Source organism: Acipenser ruthenus, chromosome 23 (assembly GCF_902713425.1).
Source record: "Acipenser ruthenus chromosome 23, fAciRut3.2 maternal haplotype, whole genome shotgun sequence".
NCBI classification, from domain to species: domain Eukaryota; kingdom Metazoa; phylum Chordata; class Actinopteri; order Acipenseriformes; family Acipenseridae; genus Acipenser; species Acipenser ruthenus.
Genome location: NC_081211.1, coordinates 25,670,530 through 25,684,969, shown reverse-complemented (window position 1 = coordinate 25,684,969; position 14,440 = coordinate 25,670,530). Strand labels below are relative to the sequence as shown.

General features: G+C 38.2%; 1 protein-coding gene across 4 annotated transcripts in view; it reads left to right on the top strand.

Moving 5' to 3' along the window:
- The window catches only part of LOC117413492 (glucocorticoid receptor), a 60,315-nt gene that overhangs the window by 24,538 nt on the left and 21,337 nt on the right, over nt 1-14,440 (top strand). The window lies entirely within an intron of this gene.

Sequence of the window (14,440 nt, the reverse complement as noted above, 5' to 3'; positions counted from 1 at the left end):
TAATGTATTCAGCTATTTTACAGCAAAGACAGATTATGCTGTTGGAACGTTTTATAATATTAGTTTTTTATATGTATTTTTTTATGTTGCTTGTCAAACCACATTCTAGGTATGCAGCACTGCTGTCCTTCCTGCATTCATCACAGATGTCCCTGCTGAGTGACTGAACATAGTGAACTACATTTATCTATTTTTAGTTTTATGTTGAAGATACAGTGACTTTTGGACTCAATAATTAATTAAATAGCAAGGCTAGAAACCTCGATTTTCTAGGTTTTGTGTTCATTTAACAGGGATCTTAACAAGATCAGTTTATTTATTTATTTATTTATTTATTTATTTATTTATTTATTTATTTATTGCATTTATATAGCGCTTTTTATACAAAAGTATCGCAGAGCACTGTACAGTACATAGTAGAAAAAAAGAACGAACCACAGTACATTTGTATAGCAGGTCACACATACGACTGCCACACTCAATACAGATTTAAAGAGTATACACATAATACAAAAGCAGCCATTTTAAAAGTTACATTAAAACCCACTAAGTTAAGAAAGCCATTTTATAAAAGTGAATTTTTAGTCTTCCCTGATAAACGAAGGCAGAGCATTCCATAATTTAGGAGCTCTACAAGAAAAAGCCCTGCCTCCCGTGTTGCTCTTGTTGACCCTAGGAATAACCAGCAGCCCCGTATCCTGTGATCTCAGAGTGCGGTTTGGAAGATACAGGGTCAGTAACTCCTGCAAATCAGTTGGTGCTAATCCATTCAGGGCCTTGTAAGTTAACAGCACAATCTTAAAATCAATTCTATACTGCACAGGGGAGCCAGTGTAAAGAGGCCGAAACAGGGGTAATAGGCTTCACTAATAAAAACATAATAATACCAATGACATTTCAACACAGTGTTCAGCAGATATTGATGAGTTGTACATTGAGCAGCTTATATTGTGCACAGTGCTGCAGGGTGCTCTGCTGTTGCTTGAGCATGGGTTTTTGTGCAGTTGTCCGTTCGCACTGGTTGCTATGGAGAGACACTTACCCAAGCTTTCTCTTTGCGTGTTTTCCGAGGCAGTGGGTCATATGGTTTCCTTTCAAATGCTTTGCTTTCATGTGGTTGTCTTTTATTTTTGCTAAATCAAAGAGTCATGGAAATTTTAACCTTTGTCTTTAGTGTGCACAGAAAGCTAAAGTTTGTCTGTCTGTCTGTCTGTCTATATAAAAAGCTAGTTTAACCACTGAATGTGGGCATGCCTGTTCTCTACAAATGAAGGTATACAACCATGATCGTAGTACATAAAGAGGTTTTCACCAAACAGTAATATGAAAGGACTTAACTGTCCCTGTTAGTTACACCTGAGTCTTACCCCTTCCAAGTAGTTTAGTGTGTAAGTGGCTGTAATGTCCTAGTGTCAAACAACAAAGGAGGATCCGGTGGGGGTTCTAATACTGTACACAGGTTTATTCCCTTCATTGCTTCATTCAGATTACTCTCAAGTACTCTGTACTTTCCCAGTACATTGTGACATCCCTATATGTGTACACATAAACAGGAAACCCCTTTTTTAAATTTAAAACCATTCATCAGCCTTTAGAAGACAATGAGGCAGGTTGGGCCTTGCGTTAGCTTTAAGTGTGGTACAAAGGGTGTGTGTTCATTTCTGATTGATTTGAGCCTTGTTTAGTTTGAGCTGCACCATTTGAGGTGTAGCTGTAATACTAATTGTAGTCAAACGGTTTAGAGCCACAAGCAGGGAAACCTTGTCATGTTTCTTAAACATGCATGAAGGCTTAGCAACTGTGTTGTAGCACAGAAGCTGGCACTCCCTTATAGATGATTATTAATATTATTATTCATCTTTTTGTTATTTATGTTAGAAAGAAAAGATAATAGTTTATCTTTTGTTTAGTTTCAACACCTACAGTGTTCAAACCACTGACCTCCTGGTAGGTGGTTAGCTTAATTTTTTAACCAGCTGCTATATTTGTGGTAAGGCTACGCAGTGGAAACTTCCATTTGGTTGAAATAGCCAGGTTGCATCAGAGTAAATGTTGACGCTTTAAAAAAAAAATTAAAAAAAGTAAAACCATTCTGCAATGAAGCCTAAATCTTCTTAAATGTACAATAACACATTTTTATTTAATTGTAATAAATACAATGTCACTGTATGGTCTAAATGTAAATGACAGTGTAAACCGAGTCGGCCGTCTCATTCTCCGCTTGGAAATCATTTCAGTAGTACCAGTAGTTGTTTTTTGTTTTCTGCAGCGGATTGGAACAAACAGAAATGTGTGCATATTGTATATAAAGCCAGCAGGCAGGAGTTTGGCTCAGCTCTGTGGCAGGGCAGGAGCCCTTTGCATGAAGAGGGTTTTTTGTTGTGTGTGTGTTTAAATAATGAATGATCCTGACCCTCCAACCAGATGGGCGGCATGGGCGGTCGTAATCCTGGTGCTTGTTATGGCCTTGCAGCAGCACTGAGGTGTATAACTGGGACCTTTTTATACCTGACGCCCCGCTGGAACACATCTTCATGTTGATTAGGATCCCACCGCTGGCAATCGCACACAGGACGGTGTCATGTTCATGGGAAATGGTATATGCTGCCTCAAGTCAGGAACGTTCTCTGAGTGCTGCAGAGTGGGATATAAACTGACAAAGCCAGTCTCGGTCGGATTACCAGTAAAGATCGGAAAACGCTGGATTGTCAATTTTACAAACACTGCTCCATTCATCACCACATCCTTCATTTGGTTCCTCTCCATGGCATTGACTGACTGCTGAAGGACCGTGTGAGTGGTTTCCATAGAAATCTGCGTAAATGTAGACAAATCCAATTATCCCCTGCTGGGGGTGCGTATCTGTATGTCTCACTTTAGATTAGCTCTTCTCCGATTTGTCTGAAAGTGTTACAGACCTGCTTGGAGTATATTTAGGTGCCTTGTCTGTCTGTACAGTATTGGACGTTTACATGTGTCTAGATTTTGTCACTAATTCTGTGAGATGCCCCTATGACAATATTGTTTGGTGGTCTTCTCGAATCACATACTGCATATGGTTTTTTTTTCCAGGATATTTTTATAACCAGTTTTATAGTAGGAATATTTTTATAGCACTGTGGTTCTTTTCAACAAGTCATTCATGAGTTATTAGTGACTGATGTTCTAATCATGTATGCTTTTCTCAAGTCAGTTTTAAGGAAACCGTATTGTACTCTGTGCAATAGAAACCCTTTTATGTTAAGCAACTGATTTTGTAATTTGCTTCTCATTTCCTCATTTTCCTGAATGCCACAGTTTGTACTTTTCATTAATTTGCAATTGTATTATGAACTTTGTAAAACCATCTGACTCACTGCACTGTAAAACTGGGGGGATTGCAGCTCCTCAATCTGGCACAGAGCTGTGAAGTACTCGGAAGAAACCACTTCTGTTTAAACAATAACCATGCAAGTAAGTAATAACGAAACTGCATAGTGTATACGTTTTAATGTGCACAAGTATTTCAATAAACGCACAATCTGTATCTCATGCTACTGTAGTTGCACAGGTGGGGCTGGCAGAGGGCAAACAGAATCTCGTCAGCTAATTGGTGTCAAGAGGCAGTAAAAGCAGCAACATTATTAATAAACCAAAAAAAAAGTGATGGGCTTTCTGAAATGTTTCTAAATATAATTATATATATATATATATATATATATATATATATATATATATATATATATATATATATATATAATATAGGCTTGCTACTATTCGATTTTTAATTTTTTGGCAAATCGCCGTTTATTTTAGAAAGAATTTACCGTTTTATTTTTCAAACTTTTATTTTTCCATTCAAGCAGAGAATGGGTGAAATCGACTGTTATGCTTTAAAAAAACACACAGACTTTTTATGCAATTGAGAAACATCTAATTTAGCAAAATCCCTTATCATATTCAAGATGCAACAAAACCACGCTTACCAACATTCTAATTGAAATAACATTTGGTCACAGCAGAGCTCTACCTTCTGTAGATATAGATCCTACACAAATTGAAAAATTGTCTCAAATAAACCAGAGAAAACACAGCATATAAAAGTGACGCCTTGCCATTTAGAGATGATTTATAAATTTATTATTTTTGGTAAGAAAATAAAAAATAGCAAGTGGTCTTACCAATGTTTATCCTATATAAATTTATTTCAGTCAAACTCATATTTCTGGGGAATTCGACGTTTAACAAGATTTACCGATTTAATATCAAAGTATCAAGCATATATATACAGTATGTGTGTGTGTATATATATATATGAAATGCTTATTTTCAACACTTGATTATTGTGCCCTGGTTTCAAAGTATTATACCTTCTATCGTGTTTGATTACAATTACCTTGATCGTCGAGAGTTCAAACCAACTGATGAAGTGATGCATGGCTTCTTGGCTTCTTCTCGTTTTATGTTTTTTTGGGGTTTTTTTTGTGTTTTTTTTATTTTTTTTATATAAATAAACCAAGAGCTTGGCCATGCGCTTTCAGATGTAATTCACTTCTGAGTAGGTTTGTCCTATTTTTTGTTCTGAAAGGAATCAGAAACAATCGATAACAAACTACTGCCACCAGGAACTAAGTAGCTTTTTGCTAGTTTCATTATTATTTACAGCATTTCAATTGAACCACGAGTAAGGGGCAGGAAAAAGAAATTCTGCAAAAATGCTGAGTTGGCAAACTAGGGATTGCACACATAACTTAATTTTTGCTCTTGCTTTGCAAGGATCTTAAACTGGAGTACAGTGTTCTTCCTGCGTCACCTCTCCGCGCCCTGTATGCTTTATTAATTCAGTGGCATGGTTCCAAGAATTTGAAAATGGCAGCCTTTTCCGTCCAGGCATATGTTACTTAGAAAAGCAGGTCTCTTCAGAAGGTCTCTGCAAGTCACACTGAAATGCATTACCTGCTCAGATTTGATTGTTTACCAAACCAGTATCATTCACTGAGCAATGCTTTCTTTTTTTAGTTCTGCAGCAATGAGGCCCCATGGATACTGTTCTATGAAAAGTACGGTGTATCTTTAAGAAATATATGTGATTTCAGTAATGCATCTGCTGCTGTCAAGAAAAAAAAAATCAATGACCATATGCTGTCACATGTAGTTTGGAATTCTAAGTTTTTATTTATACTTCATTGATGCACTTTATTAGAACAAGTGTTATATGTTTTACAGTAGTGCAAGTATGATTTTCATGATGTGGTGCAGTAATTAAAGCAGTAGTTTCAGTGCAGTACTATATTCAAATGCAGTACATCACTGGTAAGAATAGGTAAGGAGCCAGAATTATTAAAGCTGGAATTAAGGTCATGTATCGGTGTGTGACAATGCGATCGTCAGTATTCATGTTTTTGAAGCAGATTGTTAAAGGGTTGGACCTGGAAAGGTATGAAGAGTTAAAAGCCAGCTTCATCAGTAATACAGTTCTGGTAGCCTTAGCCCTGGTATTCCATTGTCATGACTGAGTGCTTAACATGAAGCTTCTGATGCTAGTCATACAGTATACTGTACATATTAGTGTTCCTGAAACTGCCTGAGACTGTACCATGTCACTTCAGTTTGGCTGGACACACACAGTGGACATTGTAATCGCTCTTAATGCAAGACAGTAGGCATATAGCAAAAAACAAGAAGTGGTGAGTTAGGATAGCAATCGTACTCTTCTTAATGATAACCCCTTCAAATGATCATTGATTAAGCCATGAATTTCTTCATGGCTGTATATGCAATAACAGGGTAGTCATCATCATTGGTGCTCCAGCATTGATGTGCCCAATGAGCACGTAACCACATTAGAGTACCAAGTAAATTGTATTTGGTGGTGACAAGAACCAGCATCATTCTTGATTGCTGTTGTAAAAATGCTGGAATAAATTGGATCTTAGCAGGAGTGAAACAGCCTTTGGGGGGGGGGGGGGGGGATGAAAAAGCATGCAGGGCGTTCAGTTCCACTTTAATCCCTCTTGCTGTATTTATGTTTTTCAAATTGGAATCGAATGGCAAGGGGAAAAACAAATGATCTGGACGGGTTTTCTTTCGTGAGAAATGGAAGGCTGTCTCCGAGGGCAAGGTTCTTGTTTTTGTGGACTGTGTTCTGTAATCCCCAAATGTACTGTACTTTTACTGTAGAACAAATGGTATTCTCTGGGGTGTTTGTACCATTGCAGTGCCCTACTGTAATACTACTGCAGGGTGCTACTGTAACAGTCTGTGAAACATCTAAAGCACCAGCTGTGACCTGCAATTTATTGGAACTTTGCAGAAACCTCATCCCATTCATATAAGATACATATTTCTGTACAATATACTCAACATTTATATTGATCATCACCTGTTTCTCTGAATTTTTTCTGAATGTTGTTTTTAAAGCCTGTGGATTAAGGAATAGCTTGATCTGTGTACTATATTACCAAGTCCATGTCATTAACAAGGTACTAGTACAGTAGATTTCATTATTGAGGCAGGGATAGCTGCTCTCCGAATGGAGACTGTGGAGTAGCAGTATTCAATATTCATTTTAACAGCTTGGCATGGTAAAACCTTTAAAATTACTAAACTGCAATGCATCCCATTAACAGAATACAAATAGCTGGCATGCACAGAGAGCTGGGGCAGGTGACCCATGACAGGATTTACATTACTTGCACAACTTTACTTATTTAAGTAATAAAGTGTGAGATGTAGAAGTAGCTCAGGGGAACAGGCATGAGTGATTCAGAAGTGTTTGTCACAGTAATGATGGAAATATTCCAGCCAGACCCTCGATCTCCAGATTTTTTGCTGATGGTGGTGTTTTTTTTTTTTTCTTTTCGAGGGATGACTGTGCTCTGGCAGTAATTCTGAAAAATGTGAGAATAATTTAGAAATGACTTGGTACAGATTGAGAGAAACCAAATGCAGTGTAAATGTGTTATATTTATACCCAAGTGCAATTTGTACATTTTTTATTTAAATGAAGTTCCAATCATCTGGGGTACGTTTTTGAACCTAAAAGCCAACTCATTAAGACAAGAACATAAGCTATTTAAAATAAATATAAAACTAAAGAGGTTTGAGTAGGGTCATTGTTGATATAGGAAGAACAGCATTTTTTTAGCAAGAATATGCAGTATTGCAAACCTAATGCACAAGAATTGAGACATTTTCTCTGAAGACCTTTGTTGCACGCACTGAAGAGCGCTACATTGTGTGCAGCTGCAGCGGTCCCTGCTGCTTATCCTATCCAAAAAATACTGCCTATGCCCTTGAAACCATTGCAGTTGGAGCTCCTCCAAATAACACGTCACTTGTTCAGTTTAGAAATGTGGCCTTGTCTTGATTTCTAAAATGGGAGCAGAAGCCATTTCATTGAGAGAGGTCTTTGGTTTCATCATCCTTATCTGTATCTGTATCTGTGTTACAATTGGCTGGAGGGAAAACTAATAAGACAAACGTTTCAGCTAGTGCCTGCATCAGTGCAATGAGTGCACTAGCCAGAACATTTGTATGCTTGACTTAGGCCTCGTACAGACACACTGCGTTTAGCGCGGTAGAAAGTTTAACAGAACTATCCTCACAGTTGAACATTGGCAGTATGCATTAGTGTAAGAGGAATGCAGTATACTCTGGTAATGATGTTCTAATGGCATTTTTGATAGGATAGTTCTCCAAGATGTGTGCATTATAGAAGAGGTGTGTGTTCTACATTGAACGTGATTTCGAATTATACACAGAGTATGCCTTATTCATTGGGTGTGTGTTCAGATTACCACGTCTACAACAATATAGTAAGCACATGTTGCATGAAGCATACTGTAGCCCTATACTTTTTAATCATTATTACAATCATCATCATAATATTGCAAGAGTGGAAGAGACTTGACGTCCAGACATAACATCCCCCTCTAGGAAAGTCATCACTTCCCTTTAGCTAAGCTGATGTGTTTACCAGCTTTAGAGACTCTTTTGTAGTACGATTAGAGTAGGTCATATTTAATAAATGAGGCTTAGATCACACAACCAAGTGTGGAGCTGTCTGTCCTAGAGAATCACATTGCTGTGGAGTAAAACAATGCATAGACTTACCCCGCAACACATGCCTGCCCTAATTAAAGGAAACGTGCAACGTGATTTGCGGCTGCAAAATTGTTACCAAAATCTGCGTTTTACACACACAAACCATGTTTAGCGGCTGTAAAGTGGGACTTTAGCAGCCAAAAAAAAAAGGCTCTGTATGTAAAAAATGGTTTTCACCTGGCGTTGTGCACCCGCTATCAAATTAGCACTTTGCCATCACTAATCCATTTAAATGTTATTGAAATGTATTCAGATGAAGAAAAGAGCATGGAATTGGGTGGGGATCTGGAATACTAAGCGGGCGCAAACATTCAAATGAGATGTAAGGATTTTGCCTTGCACTTGTCAATTGCTGACCCTCCTCTGACAAAGTGCAAACCATTGTAGAAGCGAGTAATTCGGAGAAGGGCATAACAGAGAAGACCCTGCATATTCAAACCCAGGGTCACTTTGTTTGGGATGCCGGAGGATGCGGTGGTAAGGCGTTATCATCTCACTCGGCAGGTCTGGATGGAGATTTATGCCTCTTTGGTAGCATAATTGATGTTGGCTGAGGCTTTTCCAAATAACTCAATTTCATGCTGAGTGAACTCAGCCATAAGGACTCCCAGCTCCTCCTCGGAAAACTTTTATTTAGTTTTCTGTGCGCCAAGAGGACTTTGCTGCCCTTCCTCTGACATATTTTTTTGTTTGGTTGATTTTCATGCTCCACAAATCTCATACAGCGCCTACTGCTGTCTGTACTCCTAACTCACCTCACCTCTGGGCTGTAAGTGCGGCCATTAAACAGGCCGATGCACAGGCAGCGCTCATTACAACCCTTATTATCATGATTGCAGCTCATTATTTGTGCGTGTTGAGTAATTTGCATTGCTCTTAAGCTTACATAGGCCACAGTGCAAAATAATTGCCTGGCTGCAGCCACAGTTGTTTGCACTGTTTCTTGTCCTTGCATTATCCCCTGTATCTCATGCCGAATGGCTTCTAAGAACTCCTAAGACACTCCTAGAAACCTTATTTTTAGCATTGTATTCTTAAGCAATGTGTTCACAGACTGGGGAATTGTAATGACAGTTAGTCAAAGTGTAGTTTTCTAATTGGTACGAGTTTGCCATGATCGAAATCTTTCCTTAATGTCTGGGTGAGTAAACATTACAAGCTAAACATTCATTAATTCATGTCATTCTGATTTGTTTTTAATTTGGTTGAAGTGTTTAAACAAATATTAATTTGGACTATCGCAAGCAAAAGACTTGCTTGTGACAGTCCAAATTAATGTAACAATATATCATGTGAGGATCCAAGCCATTTTCAATCTGAACAGTAGTGGATCTGGAAGTACTGAGCAGCCCCTTGTAATGTGTACCTCTTGTATAGCTGCCAAAGTTATGGTATATAGAATATTATAAGCTGCCCATAACCAGCTGAAATTCTCCTAAAATTGTAACATATACTCCAAAAATGGTGGTTTTAAGATGTATATATATATATATATATATATATATATATATATATACACACATACACACACACACTTTCAGTTTATGTTTAAGTAATTATATATTTAGATTTCTGTCTGTTATAAAACACGACAGTGCTTAGCCTACTCAAGTAATATCCTAGAAGAATGACTCTGCATGATCATCTCATGATAACCTAATCAATCACCCTCATTTATTTATTTATTTATTTTACTTCTGAGCTATTCTTTAAGGTTCCCAAAGTAGATAAGAACTGAGTGAGAGGAAGCTGTTCAGCCCCTCGAGGACTGAATTCAGCCACTATAGACTGAAAAAAACACCTGGTTTAAACCTGCAATCCTCCATAGTTTTGAGTGGAATTAATTTCTTTGGGCTTGCCTGAATAAAAAGCACAATGCCTGGAAATCTGGGGCAACCTTTTTCAGCCCGTTAATCAGATTTAATGTCAAAACATGTCAGCAGCCATGTTCATTACAAGAAACAAATAGCCCAACATCACAGTAACATGATCCAGCTGTTGCTGAAAAAAACCTCTAGGTCTCTGCTTTCAAGGCAGTGCATTGTAAAACCCTAGTCCCTGGTAAGGATACTTTTATATTTATAATATAACAGGATTTAATTGTATTTATTACAGCTAGTTGTTGCTGCAGTAGATGCGTGAACAACACAGACAAGTCAAGTACAGATTCACCACATATTGTAAAGGTTCTGCATTTACTTAGTGTAGTTGGGTTACAGTTTCCTGTTGCACAGGTTTTTTTTTTTGTTCCCGATTTATTATGGAAACCTGTGTACCGTGATAACTATCTTTTAATGTCTCTCAAACCTTCATTGTGTGTGTGTGTGTGTGTGTGTGTGTGTGTGTAATGTATGTATACACACACACACACACACGGTTTTTTATATATACAGTATATATATCATCAGATTATGCAGATAAACACAGCCAAACTCTGCACCGCTGTTTTGTTACAGCCTCACAAACAGTTATTTTAAAAGCATTCATTAGACTATGTTTTTTTTATTTAATCCATCTAGTTAATGCAGAAGCACTACAACATCTCCACTCACACTGTGACATACAGTAAGCAGTGCAACATGATTTGGCAACTCATTTCTGATAAATGTTTTTCATAGAATGAAGCAGCATTGAACCTTTATTAACCTTTCATTTTCTGCGTAGACTTCTTCATAGAATTGATACAAGGAGTTGTACGCTTGCAAGCTGCAATAGGTGGTTTTTTTCTGACAATGTGTTTTACTTGTTTCTTTCAAGTAAAACCTATTTTGTTGTGCTCAGTTGTAATAGAGACGTTGGCAGTGTAAATGGTTTGCGGCCTTAATAACTTCAAAATTTTCCTCTCGGTATCTCTTGAACCAAAAACATTATTACTGTGCTTGTTTTCCCATCTTATCATACTAAAGAATATAGCATATATACATTCTTTAGCATGAAAATAATAATGTCTGCATTACTTTAAGGTGTAACTTATACATATTTAGCAACAAAATAATGTTTGTTTTCCTATGTATTAAGGGATTCTATTTCAAAAGAAATATTTTCATGGTGGGTATCAGTGCTATCAGATTTCAGGTGTAGAAATCAGACCATTCTGTGCAGTTTAAGCTATTCCAGGATGGGTTTTTACTGTGATCTCAATTAAACACAACTGAGCTTAAAAAGACAAATCTGGAGTGAAAAACTCAAACTTTTATTTCCATCTCTGTACATAGTTCTCTCCTAGCACTAGTTCTCTTGTGGTTGGTGTACAAATGACAAATCATCTTTAAGGAATTGCGGAAGATTCTCTCTGACTTGTAATTTCTACGCAGAAAGAACCATTCACACAGTGAAGGTGGCAATGATGGTGATGTAACGTTTGTATAACAATAATGAGAGAGCAGGTGATTGAGCTTCTCCATTTGAGAGAACATTCAGTATGATAATGAACAGTATGTCTCCCATATATTGAACCTGAATATGCATGCTGGTGGAAAGTCATAAGAGCAAGTATCACTCCATGTATTAATGTAGAAAACTATGTCTCCTACCAACAGGTGGTACAGCAGCTGTGCCACAGTAACTGACTGTCCAGTTTGTAATTTGTGTAAAAAGCATCGCTTCTATTAGGAATAACGTCAAACTCACTGCAGCACCAACTTGCTAAGTTTTAAATCCCCAGAAAAGGTCAAGACTGCATAAGGGGGCACACGTTATCTGTTACCAATGAGGCTTTGCAGCTTAGATATTTCTTGTTCAGTCCTCCTCCTGATTTTGACCTCTTTATCCCAGCCAATCAGTTCCAGTGTGCCGATAGAGAATTGAGCTGTATTTGATGGTTAGCAGGAACAGTACTCTGCTGTTTAACTCAACAGGGTAGTGTCCTTTACTGTTGATTTGCCGCTGCGTGTGAAAATCTTGTCAAGATACCAGTATGCGGGTCGCACAAGAATTCCTGCAGGGCAAAGTTAAACCCTTTCACCTTCAACTATTCCTGATGTCGTTTTAAAGTCTAGAGCCAAGCAATAAAATGCCATCAATCTTGACAGTCTCCTGTGCCTATTGCATTACGTTATTTAGAGATGAATGACTGCTTCTCTCCAGTGCACTGTACAGTGTTTGAAAAGAGACTGCAGTGCAATATCAGAAGCAGATTATTCCTTATGCGACACACTGTGTTTAATGGAGTAGAGCTGGCTGGGCTGGGGGTGGGGGTGGGGGGGGGGGGGGTATTGTCATGAATGGCAATGTGTTAACTTTTTAATAATGAAGTGGCGTTCCAAGAATTTTGGATTGGAGTCTTTTTAAGAAACGGAGAGCCACATGGGATCAGTTCCCAGAAGGGTCTTGCTTGTGTTTCAGGAGGTGAAGAAAACACAATACGTCAGGAGCTGGAATCGAAAGCCTTACTGTCATCAGGACATGTGATCAAACACACAGATGGTGCATGGCTGTCACAATTATTGAATTTACTTGTTAAATACAACAACACCACGAATCCATATTTTTTAATCCTCTTCTGTTTTTTTTCTTTCTCTTTTTTTTGTGCAGTAGATTTTGTATAGCTGAGCTGGCAGCCTGTCTGTCTAACTCTCACAAACAGCCTCTACAAAGAGAGGGCCTTCAAGGTAACCTTGGTACAGCAAACCTGATGTCTTGTTTTAAGATCTTTTTGCCCTTTCCATCAGCTATGATTTGAACTTTGTTTGTTTAAAGACAGGCATCAGAGCTAGAGATGTCAGAAGTTCCAGCTACACTACATTCATTAAGTTTTCTTATTATATTTGAGAATGTGTCTTTGCTTTATCGGCGCATGGAACATGGTTTTATCAGGTACTGTACCTGAGCTGTGTTTTACCTGAAAAAGGTCAAGGCTTTTGCTTGTTCTGTAGATGTGTCATGTCATACTGCACAGTGCTTCACTGTGGGTGGTACTCCCTTCCCTATTGGTTGATGTGAGTGTTCTGGGTATAGAACAGGTCCACACAGCAGAGCTGTCAACAACCCTCCCTATCTGACCAACCGAACAAACAGATTTTATGTGGTAATAATTGTCATAACAGGCAATGGCAATAACATGATCTACATATCATAATTCTCAGAACAGAACAAACTGTTATCAATGTGAGTGTCGTTCTTCTTGTTTGTGTCTATATAATCCCAGTCTTGGGAGACAGTGTTCCAAGTGGAAGGCTGGGAAGGTATATATAAAATCCCTGAAATTGATAACGTTACTTTTTTTTTTTTACTTGGGAAGCTTTAACAAACAAAACAAAACAAAGTGGAAATGTTAACCTTGCGTTGAACACAGAAGTTGAGGGATTCTATTGCAACATGCCCTTTTTGCATTGAGCCCTTTATTTGCATGTAAAACATTGGTTTTGCAGGTTGGGGGCTGACCACAAATTGGGAAGTAAATCAATTTCTGACTTTTAAATAAACTCTGACTCACTCACAGAATAGTCCATAATCTCAATTTATTTTTTGTGACACTCCAGCTTTCATTTCAGACAAAACCATATTTGTTAGGTGTTAAAAGAAAGCCACATTGTTATGACACACCCGGGTGGTTTTCAATCCTTTGTCAGCCACTGTGTCAAATGAGGACAGCACGTACAGCAACACTTTTCAAGCTTTTCAAGTTTGAATTAATACCGCATTAAAGTAGATTGCTGTTTGTACTGCATATTCAATTCCAGGGTCACTTCGTTTGGGATGCCAGAGGATGTGGTGCTAAAGCGTTATTGTCTCACTCTGCAGGTACTCCTAGACCAAATTAGCTGAATTGAGGGATGAGAGACCCCCACGTCAATCTAGGGACTGTTATCCCTGCACATGTGAAAGTGCTGTGTTCTCTGCACTACTTAGCCTCTGGTTCCTTTCAGACCACAGTTAGAATGTCTGGAGGGGGCTCCATTTCCAGTGCTAGGCCAATTTCTGGATGTCATGCTGAAAAGGGCAGGCCAGTACATATCATTTCCTAATAATACTCGCATACCTCATGTTGGCTGAGGCTTTTCCAAACAACTCCGTTTCATGCTGAGTAACCTCAGCCGTAAGGACTCTCAGCTCCTCAGAAAACTTTTTTTTTTTCGTGCGCCAAGAGGACTTTGCCCTTCCTCTGACATTATATATTTTTTTGCTTTGTATTTCCGTGATCCACAAATGTCATACGGCAACTACTGCTCTCTGTACTCCTAACTCTGCAAGTGCGGCCACTAAATAGACCGATGGGCTCATTGAGACCCTCTTTATCATAATTGCTGATCATTATTTGTGCATGTTGAGTAATTTGCATTGCTCTTAAGCTTACATAGGGCGCAGTGCAAAATAATTGCCTGGACTCAAAGCAATTATAATTTTGCATCCGCAA